This window comes from Papio anubis, chromosome 6 (genome assembly GCF_008728515.1).
Source record: "Papio anubis isolate 15944 chromosome 6, Panubis1.0, whole genome shotgun sequence".
Taxonomy (NCBI): Eukaryota; Metazoa; Chordata; class Mammalia; order Primates; family Cercopithecidae; genus Papio; species Papio anubis.
Window position 1 is genome coordinate 111,789,836 of NC_044981.1, and position 23,760 is coordinate 111,813,595.

General features: G+C 39.8%; 1 protein-coding gene across 3 annotated transcripts in view; it reads right to left on the reverse strand.

Moving 5' to 3' along the window:
- The window catches only part of PLEKHG1 (pleckstrin homology and RhoGEF domain containing G1), a 211,590-nt gene that overhangs the window by 173,758 nt on the left and 14,072 nt on the right, over positions 1–23,760 (reverse strand). For 2 of the 3 annotated variants that reach the window (XM_009205883.4, XM_031667353.1), the window contains exon 2: positions 17,158–17,216. The gene's annotated coding sequence lies outside the window, so the exon portion shown is untranslated. Of the gene's footprint in view, positions 1–17,157; positions 17,217–19,475; positions 19,505–23,760 lie in introns of those variants that run through there. The other variant, XM_031667352.1, reaches the window with a different exon arrangement.

Consider the following 23,760-nt stretch of genomic DNA (forward strand, 5'->3'; position numbering starts at 1 on the left):
CAATCTTCAAACACTTCTGCTCTGAATGCTTTTTTATACACATGTCTTACAAAAAGACAAGAGGCCTTGAACATTTTTATACCTGCTGATGGACTGGAAAAGTTTTTAAAGGAATAAGGAGCACTCTACCACAAGAAGACACTATTTCGACTTGTGACTGTTGATGGATTCACTACCCCTTGCAGTTCTAAAGGAGAGTCACCTCTGCTGTTCACTGTTTCATTTCTTTCCAGACTTCTGAATTCAACTTTTCTAAAAGTCCTCTAGCAGCATAGAGGGTGTGTGAGGAAAACCAGGTAATATTATTTCCTAGGCAGCTTTAATGCAAATTCAATGCAGGAAAATATTCTTGCTTGAATTAATAAAACATTGTTTAGCCAAATCTGTTGCAAAATGGAAAAAGTAGACTGCTATAAAAAAAAAATGTGATAGACCACAGGAGGCTGTCACTGGATGCTGTACTTCAGACTACTATTTTCCAAGATAGCTTACAAATCTAAATTGTAACAAACAGAAGCATGTTCTGCCTCCAACACCATTTTAGTGTCACATTAAGACAACATAATGCTGTCTAGTACATATATGTTGAAAACACAAGACTTGGTTGAACAGATAACAGAAACAGCCTTTTTAGTCAACCCTTAGTCAAAGACTAAGTATCCATAAAATCACATGTAGAAATTCTTTTTTAAAAATTTATGTCCACAGCAATATAATATTTAAAAAGACTGGTGAGCAAACATTTTAGGGATGCTAAAAACTTGAAATATTAGTAGTTAGATAACTAAAGGTGATGCAGACCCAACCCTATATACGTTTAAACAGGCCCAGTTTTCACGCTATATGATTTAAATAGCTTGGTATCCCTAAGCATTGCGCACACACACACACAAATACACACACACCCCTTTTTGGAGAAAATTAAAAAATCTTATCAATGTAGCTGGTATGATGGCAACTGTATGAAGCTAGAAGACAAGATATCTTGATTCCAGTTCAGTCTCTGACATGAACTTGCTGTGCACGTTTGATGGTACTGCCAGCTCTTTCTGGACTGCACTTTTCTCATCAGTAACATGAGATATTTAGGAGTAGGTCTTCTCTGTGTCTGCAATGAACACCTAGGTACTGCAGAGGTGAGCAAAGAGAGTGGTAGAGACCCTGGGCTCATTGGTTACCTGATCCTGCCCCAAGCAGAGAAGATGGAGCAAGCTGGCAAACAATGCAAGTTAGCAGTGAACGGACCAACACAGCCAAAGCAGAGGGAGTGTGGGATGGTGACAGGAGCTGCAGCTGGACAGTCAGACCATGGAAACCCTTGAGGGTAGGAGACAGTGTCATCCTGTGGCGACCTCAGTGTAATGAGAGGAAGGCCAAGTTTACGCTTGTTCCTAAACTCTCTTCCCTGGGCGCCATTCCAACCTGAATGCATCAGTTGACTTCAGACAACCACAACTCCATTGGATTGCAGAAAGTGGAACATCTGACCCCTTAATACATTTTGTCCAGGAAGCTGCATTATATTTATAGAACTTGCCTCTTTTCATCCAGAGTACTGCTAGGGTAGAGGAAGGACTCAGAAGAAACCACGTATCTCTGTTGCTATGCTTTTGTTTTTTAACAGGAAATTTTTGTCTAAACAAGAGCATTTCCAATGTGGAAAGACATGAGGGGGACATCAGACCATCTATCGGATAACCATTCCACAGGAGAGGTGGAAGCAAGGCCCCATCGTGGGTAGATGGCCCAGTGAGGCCAAGTTTATACATTATGGATTCCTTTAGCCTTAACTGTGCCTTCCCCTTATGACTGAGCTCCTGTGGGCTTCCCATGCTACCCCAACCAACTCCCCTGGTTGGCCAAACCATAGGGAATAAAGGGACAAATGCAAGAAGCAGCTGGGAATTTTACCACTGATTCTATAGTTGGCAGAAACCAGAGCATTTCCCCAGCAACCTGTGCTGGTGCAGTCAAGAAACTGGGGGCGGGGGGGAAGGTCCCCCTGCTCAGCCTTGACATTAATATTTTTATTTTTATTTTGTTTTATTTTTTTGAGACAGAGTCTTGCTGTGTCGCCCAGGCTGAAGTGCAGTGGTGTGATCTCAGATCACTGCAACCTCAGCCTCCTGGGTTCAAGTGATTCTCCTGCCTCAGCCTCCTGAGTAGCTGGTATTTTAGGCACGTGCCACCACACCCAGGTGATTTTTTGTATTTTTCGTAGAGACAGGGTTTCACTGTGTTAGCCAGGCTGGTCTCGAACTCCTGACCTCATGATCCACTTGCCTCGGCCTCCCAAAGTGTTGGGATTACAGGTGTGAGCCACGACATTTATTGTTAAGTCAAATCATTACTGCTTTGATACAGGCAAGAAGAAAAGTTCTATTTTTTTCTATTATATTAGCTTTCTCTTCTAATGACATAGTGTTTTGGGGAAGAGTGGCTGACAACAGAGGGAGGAAGAGTGGTAACTTATTTAAGTAACTTGCAACCTGCAAACAGATTGTGTTCTAAATCATTCTGAGCCCAGACTTCAAGTTTGGAACTCAGTTTCTCACAGACCACGCATTATAAAGGATAAATGTGTTCCCAGATCACCTATATTGGTCTATTTAACTTGGGCACTAAATACCCAAGGAGCCTGTCCTCCTGGTTACAACCTGTCTCTACCCAGCTGTCCTCGCCAGCAGCTTGGAAGTCATTCTCAGTAGCTCGATTATTGGCCTTAGTGTCATCTGGCTCTGTTCCCACAGCCTATGTCTGAATCCTAAAGACAGAGGAGTGGAAAGCAGAAAGTAACAGAGTAATTTGATAGAGTAATTGTCACTTAAAACTCCCTGAGATAGAAGCATCTCCCCTGAGTCTGCGCTGAATGTGGTATGATTCTTGCACTATCCCAAAGAACAAAGCCCCAATTGGCCCAGCGCGGGCTCTCGTGCTTGAGTGATTCTGGACGGCGGTGTCAGCTGAACTGTCAGCACCTTCCAGTCAAGGAGACTCAGAGACTTGGATCAGAGATGAAGACACCACCACAGCCCTTCACAACACAAGGCACCCCCACCACGGTGCCACGAAATGCCTTGAGGGACTCTGAAGAAGGAGGGAGAGTGTGCAATAGTGTGTAGGGATAAGAGCCGGGGATTCATAGATTATATTCAGAATTTGTTTTATTTAGAGAATAAAAAGAAAGCCACAATGAAGTACAATGGCCCCATTTTAATGGCACTATTGGTTTCTTACCCAGCATTGGTTCTCTCCTTCTCCCCAATGTAACCACTTCCTTGTTTCTTCTACACATAGTCATATGGCATAGCTGGAGCTAAGCCATCCCCAGCTCTAGAGGTGGATCCTGCCGGATCTAAGCCCATCAGTGCGGGCATTGAGTACGGTTACTGCCCTTTATGATGTAAGTGGCCACATCAGATCAAAAGAAGGGATGACATGTATTAAATGGCTGTGAAGAGGTTTCTATCTCCTGGTGCACATGGACAAGGGAATCTCTTATTCCATTTGTGGTTAGTAGACATCTTGTCACCACTTAGGGGAAACTGCCTGAGAAAGAAGCCAACCCCACAGATGGTAGAGCAGAGAGATGGGAAGAAACTGAGTCCTCAGTGATGTTTCTGAGTCACTGAACCAATGAGTCTTAGAGGCTGTACTCCTTCAAGAGGAATTTATTCATTTCTGTTTATTTTACCAAATTTTAGTAAGAGTTGCTATCACAGTAGAAAGTGTTCTGATAAAGTACCAATGAAAGTATCAACCTGGAGATGGGGAGTGGGAGATAAAAGGTGTGATAGATGTGAATGTGCTTTGAACATCAGTATAGAAAGTGCTAGCTGGGGCGGTGGCTCACGCCTGTAATCCCAGCACTTTGGGAGTCCAAGGAGGGTGGATCACGAGGTCAGGAGATCGAGACTAGCCTGGCCAATATGGTGAAACCCCGTCTCTACCAAAAACACAAAAATTAGCTAGGTGTGGTGGCGCGCGCCAGTAGTCCCAGCTGCTCAGGAGACTGAGGCAGAAGAATCATTGGAACACAGGAGGTGGAGGTTGCAGTGAGCCAAGATCATGCCACTGCACTCCAGCCTGGCAACATGAGACTCCATCTGAAAAAAAAAAGAGAGAGAGAGAGAGAAAAGAAAGTGCCTGAAAAATCTCTAGTCCTTTCTTCCCGTAAATACACTGAACTATAAAAATAAAAATTTGAACTTTAGAGTATGTCTTCATTGCACTATAAATCTAAGATACAAAAGATGCCCCATTTGCTCTAAATGGTTCATTTGTGAGCCACATTTTCCTGAATCAAGAGACCACATTATTTAACCCATTTGCTAAACAACTGCTCAGTGTACGGGAATAAGCAAAACTAAATAACTTGCCTTTAAGGCTAAAATCTGGTGGTGGGGGGCAGAGAATGAATTCTCTCTATACAGAAATGTAAACATTTAATGTTTAAAATCAATATTCTCAAAACATGGATAATTTGTTTAACTGCAGGTCTGAATGAACTTACAATAATTGGAAATAATTAGAAGAAAAAGCCTTCTTGGCTGTCTTTCAAGATGGTCAGAAGAACGATCATGGGGGAAGAAAAATAACGTGTTCAATATCTCACAGCAGGTCAGCAGGTCATGTCAACAAACCTCTTCCCGTCTGTTTTCTTGTGTACTCTAAAGTGACCCCATGAGTATCATCATAATTTTCATAAGCGCTTTAAAGTTCTTCAGACAGAAAAGCTCATGTTCATAAAATATCATAAAACATAAAAAGCTTTGAACTTTTTTGTCTAAAAAATACATAGTTGAGACTCGTCTCTAGGTGTAGGAAGTGGTAGAACAGTTCATTGAGTTTCAGAGCAAAAAGCTTTGCACCCCCGTGAGAATGCAGCGTTTTACTATTCTCTTCACAGGCTCACCGGATCCTGCAAGCACAGGCAAAACCCATTTAAAGATGGAGCTTGGGCCGGGCGCAGTGGCTCACGCCTGTAGTCCCAGCACTTTTGGAGGCTGAGGTGGGCGATCAGGAATTCGAGACCAGCTTGGCTACCATGGTGAAACCCTGCCTATACTATAAACACAAAAATTAGCCAGGTGGGGTGTCGCACACCTGTAATCTCAGCTACTCGGGAGGCTGAGGCAGAAGAATCGCTTGAGCTTGGGAGGCGGAGGTTGCAGTGAGCTGAGATCGTGCCACTGTACCCCAGCCTGGGTGACAAAATGAGACTCTGTCTCAAAAAAACAAAACAAAACAAAAGATGGAGCTTGTTCCAAAACACTCTTTGTAAATGGTTGTTTATTTCTACAGGAAAATCTGTTCCGGGTTCCAATGCTATATGTATGGTTCCTAGCCCTGCTTAAAAATGCATTTTAGCTCAACATGTTCCTCAAATGCAGGAGCTGACCAAAGGTTATGAACATTTTCTAGAAGAATATGTTAAAGATACCAGAAGGAAACCATGACTGGGAAGATTAGGAGCTGACTGACAGGAGGAGGAAAAAATTTCCTTATCCCCTGCCTTCTTCTCTCCTTCAACCTAACATTATCTGCAATTTGGGTTCTTGCCTTGGGATATATGGTGAGGGTAGGATGGTCCTGTGGTCCATGACACACTCCTCTGAACTACTGGCCTCTCCTTCCTCTCCCTCAGACCCTCATTCTGATTATCTCCTCATCCTTCTCTCAGGATTCTGGCGTCTACCTTATTGTTTATTTCAAAGCATTCCACCTAAGCTCTTGCCACAAAACAAGAATGCTCGGGTCTCAGAGTTTCAAAATTAAAATGGGGATAATACATAAATGTTTAAAATGTTCAAGTGCTATATGCTCATAAGGTGCTTCTGTTATTGCTCTGATATACACATGAAGCCCCCCTGAATCATCCTTCCACATGGTTGCTCATTTCCATATCACTATAGTTTCACAGCTAATAGGCATATCTCTAAACTCTAATATCAAGATACATGGCCTAATAAAGAATGTTTACACCACATTCTCTAGTTGCAAGAACCACTCCAGAACATGGTTTTTGTCCACAAATATTGGAATTTCAGCATGTTTAGGAACAATGGGAAGAATGTCAGTAATGGGAACTGGCCTCCAAATGGCCCTAACTGTGTTTCAGGCACAGGATGAGTTAAACAGGCTCTGTGTGCCTGAAGACTTCACATGCATAGCTTTATGTCTAACGAGGAAAGAATCCACTCCAAAATGTTTTTCAAATGAACTTTTGGGAAAAAAACCCTGGCTTAAGTGGAAGATTGCCTGCATATAACATCTGTTGTATATATGCATGGTTTTACTGACTGAATCCTGATTTGTTCTCAGTCTTTCTCTATAAAATCCTAATCTTAAAGGTTCAAATGTTCTTAAAAACTTTTTGAAGATTGTCTTCAGAATTTTGCTGAGAGAGACATTTTGCTAGATTCTAATGGTAGTGAGCACTGGGCCAGCCTACGCCCTAACACTGGCTGAGGCTTCTTCTAGCATCACCATGTAGACAAGGCGAGTGAGACAAGAGGGCCCAAAGCAACACATTCAAATTTGCTCACAGAACCATGCATTCCATTCCAGGGGAGGACACCTTTCCTTAGCTGAAGGATCCAGTTTCCACTATTCACTCCCCCTCCTTGACCCCAACAAGGAAGAATGCTATTCTCCTTGGAAAGGGCCCTTCCAGGGATCTCCCAGCACAGTTGAATTTAGCAACATTAAGCTTGGCAGATAAACGAGACATCTTTCATCCTTAGGTAAGTATTTCCACAAACACCTTTTTCTATATAGGCAAAATACTGCCAAAATTAATAATATGTCTTTTGTTTAGAAATATACTTTGTGCAAATACACTGAAATGTGACCAGGATAAAACACACACGTTGGCAGGTGAGACTTATCTACAACTTGTTCCAAATAATTTTTCTTTCAGCAATACCTCTATGGTTTAAGAAGAGGCCTTCAAAGCTCCAGTTGGAATTATAAAGTATGGAGTTTTAAACAACTGGCTCTGAGTATGAGGTGCTTAAATAAACTAAGAAGCCCATACTTAATGAAATTATTTTGTCAACTGAAAGATGCCACATTTTTATCTCTAGAAGAGCCCTTCTTCAGACATATTTTTAGAGTATCATCCTCTCCATCAGACTCTCCAAAGGAAAAATTTGGTAGGGAGGAGAGAAGAATTTATCTGGATTGGAGAGGCAGGAGAGAAACATGTAAATCCACTTGAGAAAAATTTACACATGGAAGATAATCATCACGAAAAAATTAGAATGGTTCCTCATTTAGTGTGTGAACTCTAAGAAAATAACACATGTTTCTATATACAGGCATGTTTTAAGGTTTCTCAGAGTTTAAAAGACAGTTTTATCAAACATATTGGAGAGTAAAATTAGTTATAAAACTTACCCTGTAATATTCTTCACATTAAGAATTATGAACAGGCCAAGCGTGGTGGCTTATGTCTGTAAGCCCAGCACTTTGGGAGGCTGAGGTGGGCAGATCACTTGAGGCCAGGAGTTCGAGTCCAGCCTGGCCAATATGGTGAAACCCTGTCTCTACTTTAAAAAAAAAATTATGAACAAAGACATTTGGGCTAATTGCCAATGTACACACCTTCCTGGGAACCCTCTGCATCTGAAACCAACTTAGCTTATTTTTACTGATTTCTTATGAATGCATGTGATGTTTCTTAATTTTGGATCAAAAAAGTTTGTGAATAGTTACATGTAAGGCACTGGACTGCATGCCATGTGTAAGACCTAGCCCTGCCTTTAAATTACTTCAGTCCATTAGAGCAGGAATTAACAGCACTCAGGAAAAGCAACCAAGTAGGTATTTCAAAAAGGGTTTTTAAGATCACAAAGCAGTGTCAAGAGGCAATATATAATTAAAATTGCTAAATGAATTGTTCAGAGGCTAACTGATACAGCAACTTAGAGGCAGGGGCAGATAAAATCAGGTTGCAGTAATTTAAAAAGGAGAAGGAATCTGAACTGAGTTTAAAAGGATAGATAAGGTCTAGATAATAATATCACTGCTGCTGCTGCTCCATAGCTCCATTTGACAGTCTGCCGAGGGCCAGGCATTCACTATGGCAGGCATTGTATACATACGCTCTGCTATCCACAACTAAACTGAAATGAGCTTAGCATCATGCTTTTGTAGATAAGGATGGCAAATAACTTGCCTGAGGCCTCCCAATGAAGAGGTGAGCTATGATCCACATCCAGGTCTAGCTGATCCCAGAGCCCACTGTGTTCCTTTCACACTGACTCCAAGGAGCAGAGAGAGTTCTGGTTGTACCCAAAATTCTTTTGAGAACACTTGAATTAAAACTGAAAAAAAAAAAAAAATACCTTGGAGCGTACAGAGCAAGCAACAACATGTCATTGTAAGTTTTAGACCAGACACCTGACATAATTAACTCAGCACTTTGAGTGGACCAGCCTGGTGGACTGAATGAACAGGAGGTTCATGAGTTCAGAGAAACAAGAGAGAGAGAGAATCCAGTCCCAACACGGGTGCACACAGCATGGCTGGGCTGCGTGCACATTTCACGGCTGTGAAGATGACACTAGGCTTGGAGTTGTAGTTGGGTATTTAGACCTCAAACTGTTTCAAAAAATGCCAGTTGCATGAGTTATGCAGTGACTTAGATTTCTGCAAGCTTCAGGTTCCTAATCTGTAAAATCCAATTAATGATAACTGCACAAGGCTAAAAGAATTAAGAAATAATATACAGCATGTAGCTTACCGTAAATGTTAGTTTTTTACTTTCTGAAGGCAGTGGAAATGAAAAAGCAGAGATGAGACAGATGGTAAGGTAAATTTAGTGAGATTTGCTGACAAATCTGATATTAAGGGCAGGGTGAGGAGCAGGGGGGAGGAAAGGAGACAGATGTCAAACATGGCTTAGAAGTGATGTGGCTGTACTAAAATCCCTTCATTTCCTCAAACAGGAGAGTTAGGAGGTAGAGGCAGCTTTAAGAACACGTGATCATAGAGGTGACTGGAAGTCTTCAACTGAAAACCCCAGAAAAGGCTTAGAAATGAGGGCAGGGGCTTAGGAATTAAAGGGAAACCAGAGAGAAATGATTTGGCAAGTGTTTGACTAAGAGTCTGGTTGTTATATTCAATTTATGAGGAGCTGGGAAATTGCTGAACTCCATTTCTCTTTGAATGACTATGATTTAGAAATCAAATAAGTGTATATGAAGTTACAACACTGTGAGAGGCTAGGCCCCACATTTTTTTTTTTTTTTAAGACAAAGAATATTAAAAGAAAATACTCGCCTTAAGACGGGACTTAAGATCAATTGCAATTCCATGTCTTTCTATTTTAAAACACAATGATTGCTTTAATACCCTACTTAACTCTAAAATGTTTTTATCACAAATGTAATCTTCCCTAGAACAGGCTTTCCTATGGCACAGAAAAGGCATGATGGTATAACGCAATAAAACACAGATTTCTGAAGTATGCCTACCCTGAACAATGCAACTGAAATGAGGATGTCTGGGATCTGGCATGAGACAGGAAGAAAGGAGATAAGGCGGAGGGGAGGTAAGGTTGGCTGTAGCTCAGTCAACATGAATGCAGGCTAGGTGGGTAATTTTGTTTTACCGACTTCTTAAGCTTGGGGAATCTGGCCCAGTGCTTCTACAAGTTTTTCAAATATTATAACTAAATCTCTGTTCCAGACACTGGATTCCTTATCTACAGCTGCTAAAAGCAGATCTGGTACTACTGGGCACATCTGGTCCTTTTGACATTTTAGGTGACAGCCTTTCCGTGCCTATTAGAATGGTCCCTGAGCAAGCCCCTGATGGGTCTCTCCAAGTTGATCATTAGCTGCAGATGTTAAGAACATGAGACATCCATGATTCCATACTGCATGGGCTATGATATTCTATCTGGTTTTTAAAGTACAATAATGATCTTATACCTAGCTTTATAACAAGTGAATAACTTGCTAACCATTATGTATCTAAAACATAGCCTTGAAACATATTAAGGGAAAATTGATACAACTAAAAGCAAAAACTGATAATCCACCAACAAACGGAGAGCTTTAAAGCAGCTCTCTCAGAAAATGACAGATCAAGTAGAGAAGGATGTTGATGATTTGAATAACAATTAAACAATTTTGACTTAATAAATAATTGTACCCAACCAACAGAAAACATGCAGTATTTTCGAAGACACAGCCCTTTCACAAGTGAAGCCCATTTCTTCCGATCACCTTTTTAACTGCTTTGGTACCGTAAATTTCAGATTAATTTCTAATTTATTGGCAGAAGCCTTGTATAGTTGCCTTCATATCCTTCACAATACTTAGCTCAGTGCTTTCTACAAAGCAGAAATTCTTGATCATCCCTCAGAGGTCACTTTTAATGAAGTTATCAACAACAACTTTGGCTAAGTAATTTTATGCCACTTCTCTTTGAACCATGTGTTGCCTAAGGAGTCCATCAGGATCTGTTAAGTCTTATTAGATTGGAGGTAGCTTGATAGCAAAAGGTCTAAACAAATTTTCACCTTAGAATTTGAGATGACTGAAAGTCATTCTTCATTGGTCCTGGAGCCAGTGCTGTAACTAAATGTTTTGGGATGCCCTATCACTTTTATGCACGAAGCACAGAGTCAGCCCAACAAGACCGCAAAAGGCCATGGGCTCCCTAACTAGCAAACATGAGGGTTGGTGCCATCACAAGTTATCCAGCTAGAGTGCATGGTACTATTGTATAGAACTTTGTCCTCCAAATGGTCTTTCTCTGAGCTCCTCCAACAGGGGCAGAATGCAATTATTGCTTCAATCCATTCATATTTCTTCCCGTAACCCATTTCTGTGTTTGTGCTGGCCACTTCTCTTCACCATAGTTGACCTTAAATCTGCATTTACCAAACTATCTTCCACAGAACAATATCGTAATAGGTTTAAAAACTAAAGTAGTTTAAAGGAGTTTTTTTTTTTTTTTTTTGGGGGGGGGGGGATGGAGTCTCGCTCTGTCGCCCAGGCTGGAGTGCAGTGACCGGATCTTGGCTCACTGCAAGCTCCGCCTCCCGGGTTCACGCCATTCTCCTGCCTCAGCCTCCCGAGTAGCTGGGACTACAGGCACCCGGCACCTCGCCCGGCTAGTTTTTTTGTGTTTTTTAGTAGAGATGGGATTTCACCGTGTTAGCCAGGTTGGTCTCGATTTCCTGACCCCGTGATCCGCCCGTCTTGGCCTCCCAAAGTGCTGGGACCACAGGCTTGAGCCACCGCGCCTGGCCCTAAAGTAGTTTTTAGTAGTTTAAACTACTAAAGTAATTTAAAATTAAAGGAGTGTTGGCATGAAAGGAGGTGTTCCATGCTTAATGAAGTTTGGAAAACCCTGCCTATAACACCTCCTTGTTGAACACATGCCATTCAGGGCAGCATGTAAGAGTCTGCAGCATCATGAGCTGATTAACCTTACTGAAATCCCAAACTTATTTGACCACAATGTCCCCTTCCCATCCTCATTTTCAACAGAAAATTATTACCATAATTCTACAAAACTGAGGACATACTGTCCAAGAGGCTCCTAATTGCCAGTTCCAAGGACAGGAACAGGAGCTAGTTCCTTCCTCGCTCCGAAGGTCACCCCTTTGAGAGAAAACCAGTATTGTTTTTGAATCTCATACCCTTTTTGTCTCAAGAATAGTTAGGGAGCCCCTCAGATTCTTCACCAGCTATAACTAAAGGGTCTATAATGACGAAGTCTCCCCCACAAAATGTCTAGTCCCTATACCACCTTAAGGTATTCAAACTTCTAGGAGACTTTTTTTTAAATTGTTTTTTTAAATTTTTAAATTTTTAATTATATTTTAAGTTCTGGGATACATGTGCAGAACGTGCAGGTTTGTTACACAGATATACACGTGCCATGGTGGTTTGCTACACCCATCAACCCATCATCTACATTAGATATTTCTCCTAATGCTATCCCTCTCCTAGCCCCCCACCCCTCAACAGGTCCTGGTGTGTGATGTTCCCCTCCCTGTGTCCATATGTTCTCATTGCTCAACTCCCACTTATGAGAACATGCGGTTGTTTGGTTTTCTGTTCTTCTGTTAGTTTGCTAAGAATGGTGGTTTCCAGCTTCATCCATGTCCCTGCAGAGGACATGAACTCATCCTTTTTTATGGCTGCATAGTATTCCATTGTGTATGTGTGTCACATTTTCTTTATCCAGTCTATCATTGATGGGCATTTGGGTTGGTTCCAAGTCTTTGCTATTGTGAGCAGTGCCGCAATAAACATATGTGTGCATGTGTCTTTTTTTTTTTTTGAGACAGAGTCTCACTCTGTCGCCCAGGCTGGAGTGCAGTGGCTGATCTCAGGTCACTGCAAGCTCCGCCTCCCAGGTTCACGCCATTCTTCTGCCTCAGCCTCCCGAGTAGCTGGGACTACAGGCGCCCGCCACCACGCCCAGCTAATTTTTTGTATTTTTGGTAGAGACGGGGTTTCACTGTGTTAGCCAGGATGATCTTGATCTCCTGACCTCGTGATCTGCCGGCCTTGGCCTCCCAAAGTGCTGGGATTACAGGCATGAGCCATCACACCTGGTCATGCATGTGTCTTTATAGCAGAATGATTTATAATCTTTTGGGTATATACCCAGTAATGGGATTGCTGGGTCAAATGGTATTTCTGGCTCTAGATCCTTGAGGAATCGCCACACTGTCTTCCACAATGGTTGAACTAATTTACTCCCACCAACAGTGTAAAAGCATTCCTATTTCTCTAGGAGACTTTTTTAAAGGAAAAGAGATGTTCAATACTTAGGCAGACTTAATCTGCACACTTTCCGAATGTTGTAATTCTGTGCATATTTTTGTAACTACTATATTTGGTTTGTATAACAATTTTAATCTTTACATATTTTTAAAAATCATTTTTATAACACCACCAAGCCAGGTGATAATCAGGAGATTTTGCAATGGAAGAATCTGAAGGAAAGCACTTCAATGACTTTCTAAAGATCAAACACTGCATTTCCATCCCTGTCCTCTGGCATTCTGCCAAGAATTCCCCTCGATGGTTATATTCTTAGCAATGTCTAGCTCAGTACAACAAGTTACTTATTCATAATGTGAATCATTTATGCTATAGCCACCAATCATTCTTCTATTAGCTGCCTTACAATAAATCCATCAGCCCCGAGGAAAACACTTACAGGGCCCTGGGACACAGTAGCGAGGTCACCTAGAAGACATGTGAAGGGCTGAGCAGTGTTGATTCCTTCTTGCGCATGCCTTCACCATATTATTTCTAAGTCTTAGAGGTAAAAAGCAGTAATATTTCAATCCCACAAGGCCTTCAATGTTGAGATTATACAATACCAAGTTACCACAAAGGTAGCTACTGACCTGGGATGGGCTCAGTGTGGTGCTCCTGCACCTGCTCATGAGAGGGCAGTGTCAGTGCCTCAGTCAGATGGGGACGGAAGAAACTGGAGGGTGATGCCTACCCTCCAGAGAAGAGGACTGCCTCACAGTAGGGCCACAAGGCACCATGGATTACAGAGCACAGCTGTGCTGAGCAATGGCAAAATCTAGGCTGGAAAACATAACATTTCTAATCTTTGGTGTCTTTAATAAAAGGCACGTCACTATCCTGTTATCCCACTCACCAGCACAAGAGGCTCAGGAAATGCTAGCAAGAACAGCAAAGATCAGGGCGCCCTCAGCACCCGGTGCCTGGACGTGAATTTGCATCTTTCTGTCACCCGGGCAGTCCTATGCTGTGTACCCTAAGTGGCAGCTCTGCCCTGATGCCCTTCCATCAAAGAACCAGGGTAGCTGAAACCCTGGACAAGAAGGCACAGAGAACAAAATGTGGGGACAATTTTGTTCAGAAAATTATCTTTGTATCTATCCATCTAGCAGTTTTTGTAGTACCGAATAAATTAGTCATATTACAAAGCAAACAATATCAATGAGTGTGGACAGGGAAATATTTATTTGATTTTAGGAAAACAGAATGAACAACTAGAGCAATCTAGCCTAACAACATGCCATTTCTTTCTTCCTTTGTTGATATAAGCATGCATCTCTCTTATGAGCAGATATATCTATGGACTCATTTACAGAGAAGATCATCATTTCTAAAACAGAAAATATTTACTCTTTTTCTTTCTTTCTTTTTTTTTTTTTGAGATAGGGTCTCACTCTGTCACCCAGGCTGGAGTGCACTGATGCAGTCTTAGCCCACTGCAACCTCTGCCTCCTGAGTTCAAGCAATCTTCCCACCTCAGTCTCCTAAGCTAGGACTACAGGAGCTCATCACCACGTCCAGCTGATCTTTGTATTTTTTGCAGACATGGGGTCTCACCATGTTGCCATATTGCCCAGGCTGGTCTCGAACTCCTAGGCTCAAGCGATCTGCCAGCTTTGGCCTTTCAAAGTGCTGGGATTAAAGGTGTGAGCCACTGTGCCTGGCCTGTTTACTCTTTTTTTTTTTTAATGCATCCAAATGACTGAATCTCACACACACGTGGGGTGAGCCTGACCTATAACACAGGTGGGGCCCCATGTTGACTTTTGTGGGCCTTGGACAATTTGGCCTTTGTGAGCCTCTTCCTCCACGAAAAAATATTAAATTAAATTTTACAACTGCATGGGTATAAAGACAAATATAATCCAAGCTAGGTTCCATATTATGTGTTCCTTATTACTATGTTCATTTTTTTCTTCTGTTTTAAAAATAAAGTTAAAACAATTCCATGGGCCACTGAAAAGTATCACGGGCCCTGAGCACTGTGACTAATGAATAAGTCAGCTCTACGCCAGGACCTATTGATTTTCAAGCTACTCAGCATTCTAGTCATAAGTTAGAGAAAAGAACTTCTGGGACTTTCTTGCCAGTAATAAAGATCTGCAGTAAGAAAACCATTGTTTTACCAGTTAGCAAAGCACTGATGAACTCTGACACAAGCAAAGTAATCTCGACTCTATTAAAATACTATTTGTCTTTGTAATAACTTTGAGTACTTCGAGAACAGTTCAGTGTTTTAAATATTTATGTCTCCGATAAAGCAATATTATTTTGCGAGTTAAAGGCAAGGCTCTAACCCATTGTTGCACTTAAGCTTTTAATTGTTTTACATTATTGCTTGGTTAAAAAAAAAAAAGAGAGACCTGGTATAAAATTGAAAGTATAAGCTTTTCTTTTTCTTTTTTTTTTTTTTTTTTTTTGAGACAGAGTTTCACTCTCGTTGCCCAGGCTGGAGTGCAATGGTGCGATCTCGGCTCACTGCAACCTTTGCCTCCCAGGTTCAAGGGATTCTCCTGCCTCAGCCTCCCAAGTAGCGGGGATTACAGGCATGAACCACCACGCCTGGCTAATTTTATATTTTTAATAGCAAAGGGGTTTCACTATGTTGGCCAGGCTGGTCTCAAACTCCTCACCTCGTGATCCACCCCACTCTGCCTCCCAAAGTGCTGGGATTACAGGCATGAGCCACTGCACCCGGCTGAAAATACAAACTTTTTTATCAGTAAAAAGTGATATCACTGTGCTTACCAGACTAAATTTTTTCATCTATTCCTAACACTCTAGTAAGCATTTGATGTATGATTGAGTAGCAGTAGTTTACCATCGCAGGCCTTGACAAATAGTTGATAATGTGGTCAGAGCCTGATAAATTAAAGTACTTAGGAAAGAAACAGAGTAAAATAATTGCCTGGACCTAACAGAAAGGCATATCTCCTCTTCCTTCCTTTCCCTTTTAGTGTCACTGTGGTTTTTCAAGAACCACCACCACCAAATTAAAATGAGATTTTCAATCTTAAAGAAAAGTAAGTTTTAAAAAAAAGCACAGAACTTTTCTAGCCAATGAAAAGGATTTAAAATATTACCTAAAGACGAATTCAATAACACCAGAAGGCCAGTGGGAAGAAATGCCTCTGAAATGGGTCATGAGCAATTACACTGATTCCATTGTGAGTCTTTGTGTATGTTCATCTGTAGTACGCAGTTTCTTTAATTTTTTATCCTTTGGCAACAATATTTGTCATTATTCTATACAAAATAAAGACTTTTGTTTTGTTTTGTTTTTTTGAGAGAGAGTCTCGCTTTATCCCCTAGGCTGGAGTGCAGTGGTGCAATCTCTGCTCACTGCAACCTCTGCTGCCCTGCTTCAAGTGATTCTCCTGCCTCAGCCTCCTGAGTAGCTGGGATTACAGGCAGGTGCCACCACGCCCAGATAATTTTTATATTTTTAGTAGAGATGGGGTTTCACCATGTTGGCCAGGCTGGTCTCAAACTCCTGACCTCAGGTGATCCACCCACCTTGGCCTCCCAAAGTGCTGGGATTAGAGGTGTGAGCCACTGTGCCCAGTCTAAAGACTATTTGGGAATAGATTTTTCTGTTTTAAAAAAGACTACAGGGCTGGGCGTGGTGGCTCTCACCTGTAATCCCAGCACTTTAGGTGGCCGAGGTGGGTGGCTCACTTGAGGTCAGGAGTTCATGACCAGCCTGGCCAACATGGTGAAACCCCATCTCTACTAAAAACACAAAAATGCGCCACGCATGGTGGTGTGTGCCTGTTATCCCAGCTACTCCAGAAGCTGAAGCAGGAGAATCACTTCAAATCGAGAGGAGGTTGCAGTGAGGTGAGATTGCACCACTGCACTCCAGCCTGGGTGACAAAGCGAGACCCTGTCTCAAAAAGAGAAAAAAATGACTACAGTAGCTCCTCTAATAGGTCATTTCACTTTCTGCAGTTTCAGTTTCCTGCAGTCAGCTGTGGTCTGAAAGTATTACAGTATTTTGAGAGACAGAGAAACCATATTCACATAACTTTTATGACAGTGAGTTGTTATAATTGTTCTATCTTATTATTCATTGTTGCTAATCTTTTACTGTGCCTAATATAGACATGAAATCTTATTATAGATATGCATGTATAGGAAAAACAGTTCATATAGAGTCAATACTATCCATGGTTTCAGGCATCCACGGGGTGCTTGGAACATAACTCCCACAGATAAGGGGGACTGCTATACTTCAAAATCGAAAAATGTGACTTACAGAGCACACTTATACAAAAATACCCAACAAACTGAAATTATGAATACGTTAAGCTTTTAACATGTTTCATACTGAAGTGGCAAAAAAATGAAAAGAGCTCACTTGTATAGTTGAAACCTTTTCAATGTCTTCACCCACAGACTCTTCTCATCAGTCTTCACCTGCAGTAAAAACAAAAAATAAATTGCTGTTTACTTAAATATTACTTTTTCAGAATTCTTTTAATGGAACATGGATGAGCTATCAGGGCTAATTTTAAGTGGTTTAAAAGGAAGACTAGATGCCCAAAGGCCAGGATTTTCACAGGAAAAGGCCATATCATGCTACTGGACTGTAATAGGCCTATAGCAATAATGATAAACATTTAATTCAAAAATGAAAAGATTCAAGGATGTGGTATTAGAAAGTTACTGATGTCCTATCATCCTTGATTTTTCCCTTTCCCTTGAAATACTCTGATAATTCAGAAGGAGACGTGAACATACAACAGCTCTGTAAACAAAGGAGTTCAGTGACTTGCCAGAAGCCAGGAAGAATTTCCTCCAACAAAGGAGAGAGAAAACTCGAGGCCATGAAGCAGGGAATGGAAGGAGAGGCTCTGATTTCAGTCCTTGTCCACTGCAGCATCCCTAGCTCCAAAACACAAGTCCTCCAACAACTGCCTAAGGCCACAGCCACTCTTCCCTGAGTTCTCACTTTCCATCAGTGCAAGAGAGTTGAGGGGTCAAGCTCATTGGGGTGAGGCTTACATCTGGTGAAATTTGGGACTGCAATTTTTCTGGTCACTGTTTTGGTTTTTCTTTTTTTCTCTTTTTTTTTTTTTTGAGACAAAGTTTTGCTCTTGTTACCCATTCTGGAGTGCAATGGTGCAACCTTGGCACACTGCAACCTCCACCTCCCAGGTTCAAGCAATTCTCCTGCCTCAGCCTCCCAAGTAGCTGGAACTGCAGGTGTATGCCACCACACACAGCTAATTTTTTGTATTTTTAGTAGCGTTAGGGTTTCACCATATTGGCCAGGCAAGTCTTGAACTCCTGACCTTAGGTGATCTGCCCGCCTTGGCCTCCCAAAGTTCTGGGATTACAGGCATAAGCCACCGTGCCCAGCCTGGTCACTGTTTTTAAAAAGAAAGAACCACAGACATTTCAACATTTACAGAGTTTTAAAATTTAAAAAAAAAAAAAAGTGCCTAGAAATTTCTCAGCTGGGTATCTTCATGAAAAAAAGTTACTCAAATATATTCCAGTTGATTGAGGGATGAATCAAAAGAAAAACTTCAGAGTGAAACGGTAGCTACACAATAGCACTGGTAGGGAATATTAAAGGCAGGCACAGAATGTGCTATTATTATAAAAACAGCCCAATTAGAGTGCTGGCTTCCAAAATTTTTGGAAAAAAATAAAAACTTAATAAAAAGCTTTACTATAATTAGCTCCACCTAGGTCTGAAACCCTAGCTCAAATCATCAAAAATGGGGAAATGGGTGGGGATAATGAAAATTAGCTAATTTTATTCTGCATACAAGGAGTAAAAACAATGCAGTTTCATTTGTAACACGAGTACTTTTTCATTGAAGGGAATAAAAAAATTAAATGTTTAAGCTCAGTTAAGTCTGAAATAAATACGATATAGGCAAGACAGAAATAAAAACAAAAGCAAGATTCTGTGATTTAAATATTTAAAAACCAGTAGATGGTTCATTGCAGAACGAAATACTTCATGGGCAGATTTCTGACAAATTTGGTCTTAAAAATCCAACACAAGACTAGAATTATTAGAGGACTATATCACAGAAATGGAAAGGATGAAAAAAATCATGAATACTATATAAAAATATCCTGTGAATAAATTCAAACATTTCATTGGAAACAGTTTTATAAGGTGATATTTAATTATCAACACTGAACCAAAAATATAAAGGCTAAACAACTAATACATATGGTTTACCTCAAGGATTAGATAATTCCCAAACGATATGAAAAGCTTTCAAGATAGAGGAAAAATGAGGCTCCCCAATTTGATAAAGCCAGCACAAATCTGGTAAGGTACAAAGAGAGAAAAGAGGCATGTTTGACTTAGATAAGATGTAAGAGCCCTAAATTAAGTGCTCAGAAAACTCAATTTCTAGTATACAACACATCTACATAGATAAGGTTTATTCTATAAATATTATATAAATAGATCCATTACGCCCTATCAATAGGTCACAGAAAATCAACACCTATTCTTATCTTCAAAGATGCCAAAATGGCATGGGGTAAACTCAGCACCTACATATGGTCATCTCTCAGTGCATGGAGAAATAGGATAGTTTACCATGATTTTTAAGAAGACCTGAAATCAACAGACATTTTTATTAAAAGTCAGGAATAAAAGATGTTCACTGGGCAACAGTGAAAGAAAATGAACTGCCAAATTACCTCCATCAGCAGGTGACAAGGTCGAATACCTAGAAAGATACCACAAAAGAAACATCTTTTTAAAACCTATTAGAAATAGTAAAGGTTAAGATCATTTAAAACAAGCTATTTAAAAAGCACTGGTTTTTAATCCAGTGGCAGAAATGATGAGTCATAAACAAATGAAAATGAAGACAGTCTGAAAATAGATCATATTCAGAAAAATAATGCTTAAAGAATCTATATAGAAGACATTTAAAGTAATCTTTAGACAATGATTCCCTCCTGAGAAATGATGAAAAATGCAAATGTATTTTTTTTTAAAAAAAAGAAAACAGCATCGTCTAGTCAGGAAATTCAATATGAGGTAAACCAATGAATTTATAATTTTGGTTATTATAGGAATATGAGAACAGCAAGAGGGCTTTTACAATCAGCAATGTTTATTTATAGGCGAATACTTGAGAACCTCAGAGGTTGTTCTATAAATTCAAAATAGGATTTAAAAAAAATTAAGAATATTTGATTATCTGGCCTTAAGTGCAAAATCCACTAATATATTATACTCAGGACATTAAATCCAAATAGAATTTCACGTCAAAACAAAACTTCATTACACTTCTGAAGGTTGGGGAAGTGTTAAGAATAGCCATCAGTGTTATATTTGTGAAGAGAAAATACTGACTGCACTTCACTGAATCACGGTGAAACAGGTCACATTTTATTGCTTTTGGCCAAAGAACAATGTTAAACTTATAGTCCACACTATAAGCAAGGTGATGTTTAAAATAAGTTATATGGGCAAAACACAACTCATGTGAGTTTGAGTATAAAAATAAATAAAATGTCAGGGTTGATTTTGTAAAAAGGAGACGAATGTATCACCATGTCCTTTTAACTACAGTGTCTAAAATAAGCTTACCTTTAATTTTAGACAACAGACTCAAAGCTATGTGTCCTGACAATAACTGTGGATCAATTCTAGTTATTCTAGAATGAATGTTAACAACAATTACCCACGAAAAAGACCAACCTTGCTTTTTATATGCAGGACAAAATAAAAGGCCATTGTTATTCTATGTGACTAGGTAAAGTGGCTTTTAATGGTCTGAGTTAGGCGTGGCTTAAACAAGAATGATTTAAAGTCATGTCTGATAATAACACTTCTAAATATGATACTGACTATGCAAAGACCCAAAGCATAAACATTTTCCCGAAAATGTCAATTGTTTGATATATAGGAGCCCAATACATTTGTTCATAAGCACAAAATGTGTTATTTCTTGAGTAAAACACATGAACTTTGTAAAAGAAACAAAGTGAGGGGAGAAATCCATATAAGGGGCTACCAGAAATGACAGGACTTCAGATCAGTGTCGAACTGTAATAATGCCAAAAGGGTTAATCTATCAATGTTCCTCCCATGAGTTTCCAGAAAATATGATTTAAGTCAGTAACAAAGATGGTCAAGTACACGAAAACAAAGGGAATATTTTTGAGGAGATATAAAATCTGATCAGGTAGATCTCAAAATAATCTCTATTTGGAATAGATCCGTGCTGCTGCTCCTACCTGCCATCCTGAAGAGCCATGTCACATCTGTCCCTTCCAATCTGGGAATGTCAGCTAGGTAACTTGTGATTCTACATCCACTGCAACATAAAAACCCCTTTCTTGCTTCTACCTGCCCTTCTTTGAGCTGTTTCATTTCATTCATAGACATCAGCAAGTAACAATGGCTTGTGTAATACAAACTGGCTTCTATGAAGTGGGTGGAATAACATCATCTGTTGGTTTTGAAGCCTGACATCCATCTACCCTCCTTCTGGCATTCACACCAACATTTTCCTCTCCTTTGCCCTACTCCCAGCCCATGTGCTCGGAATGACATTAATTAGGCTAAGCCATTCATCATGTTTCATCCCCCTAATTACTGTGATTAGTTCATGGATTGGCACATGGCCCACACCAGACCAATCAGGGCCACCGAGATCTAATTTTTGGGTTTTATGAAGAAGGAAACAGAACTTTTCCCACTATTAGATAAGAACAAGAGGGAGGAGAGCTGCTGCAGCCATCCTGCAAACACATAGGGTTCGAGGATAAGCCAACATGGAGAAACCCCATGCTGATAAATTTTGTGTGCTTTTGAACTGTAAAACAGGCTTGTACATACACTATTGTGACTTGCTTTCTCCCACTCAATATTGTGTGAGATCTCCCCCATGTTATTTTGCCAATCATGTAGTTCAACTGTTTGTATGGGTGGATAGTATGTTATTGAATAATTTGTGGTATATTTGTATGTTCTAGTGTTTGGACCTGTACACTGTATCCAGTTTGGGTTTTTTTCCTACTAAAAGCAATGCTGTACATTTCTTCTGTATTCCTGTGCTGGAGATTCTACATTGTATTTATCTGAATTGAAAGTGTTAGGCTGTTCATCACACACATGGTGAACTTTACTGGTAATGCTAAAGTTTTTCAAGAATTGTACTAATTTACACTCCAGCCAAAGTGTATAAGAGTTCCACTGGCTCTACACTACATTATGGCCAACACTTGATGCTACAAAATTGTAATTATAGCTATAGCTATTCTCCTGGGTGTGGAATGGTATTGCTATGGTTTAAATTTGCATTTTCCTAACTACTAATGAGGTTGATGAGCATATTTTCATATGCATTCATGTTTCCTTCCCTGTGAAAAACCTGTTCATGCATTTTGCCCATTTTCTACTGAATTGTCTTTTTCTTATGAATTTGTTGGAGTTCTTCATGTATTCTTCAATATATAAATCCACAGGTCTGTTATGGATTATGATTTATCTTCACTCTCAACAGAGGATCTTAAATATAATGCAGTTACATATGTCTATGGTTTAATGATTTTTGTCTTGTTTAAGAAATTCTTTTCCTATCCCAAGGACATGAAAATATTCTTATATATTTCTTTTAAACACTTTGTAATTTCACATGTAAGTCCTTGATCCAGTAGAAATTGATGACTGTATATGTGTGAGGCAGGGATACATTTTCATTTTTTCCATAAGGATAACCAATTACCCCAGAGTCACTTACTAATTTATTCTTTCCTCTTATTTGCAATGCACATCTGTTACATATTAGGATTCTATAGAAATGTGGGCCTGTTTCAAGACTACTATTTTATTGGTCTAACTGCTTATCCCTATTGCCAAAATCACACTGCCTAAGTAACTATGATTTTGTAACAATTATAAATAACATTGGTAAATTCTTCTACGTGCTTCTTCAGAATTATTTTGGCTACTTATGAATCTTTGTTCTATATAAATTTTAGAATTAACCTAAGTTCCACCAAAAGCATGTTGAATTTGATTGGAGTTGCATTAGATCTACATATGAGAAAATCAACATCTTTATATTATAATAATGATATTGTCTATGAACATGTTACCTCTCCACACTATTTAGATCCTTAAAAATAACTTCCAATGAAGTTAAAATTATTCCATTTTCTACATAAAGGTCTCATGGATCTTTCACGAGATGTATTTCTAGGGATCTTTTTGTTGTTCCTGGAGAAGTTATCTTTTAAAAAGTATCCTGATTTTTTCTAGAAAGGATATTACTAACTTAAAAGAATATATTTGGAAATACCAAGAAAAGTTGCAAAAATAAGAAGAATACAAAAAACACTGTCGGCCGGGCATGGTGGCTCATGCCTGTAATTCAAGTCAATTTTAATTTCTAATATGATATATGCAAATGGCCATTTCTTCTTTTGAAAGAAAAAAAAATACAGTGGGTGTCAATCACTTAGGGGGAAAAATCCTAGAATTTGGAAGTGGAAACCACACAGGAGAGGTACAAATCTTTTGGTAACTGCTATTTCTTAGTCTCCTAACCAGTACATATACGAGTTTTACTCATTATTAGATTCAATTATGTAGTGAATGCCTGGTATGAGCCAGGCACTATGCAGGCATGAGGAATTGTAAAGTGAATGAAGTATGGTATCTTCAAGAAACACAGCTCACATTTTAGAAAAGCTACATACATCAAGCAGTTTTTAATCCATTGAATTGTTTTCAGTGGTGCTTTGACAGATATATTAGGAAAGATTTGTCAAAAGAAAGGTTCTCCCCACTCAATCCAGATATTGTATATTACATTTGCCTGTCTCATCAGGCACCACATGCTGCATGTAAATACAATTTATGAAGTGAGTTGAGCTTTTAAGATGAGTTCAGTTTCCAGTTTGTATCAGTTCCTAGGTTCCACAGGACACACACCAATATGAGGCAGGATTGATTTGAGGTTCT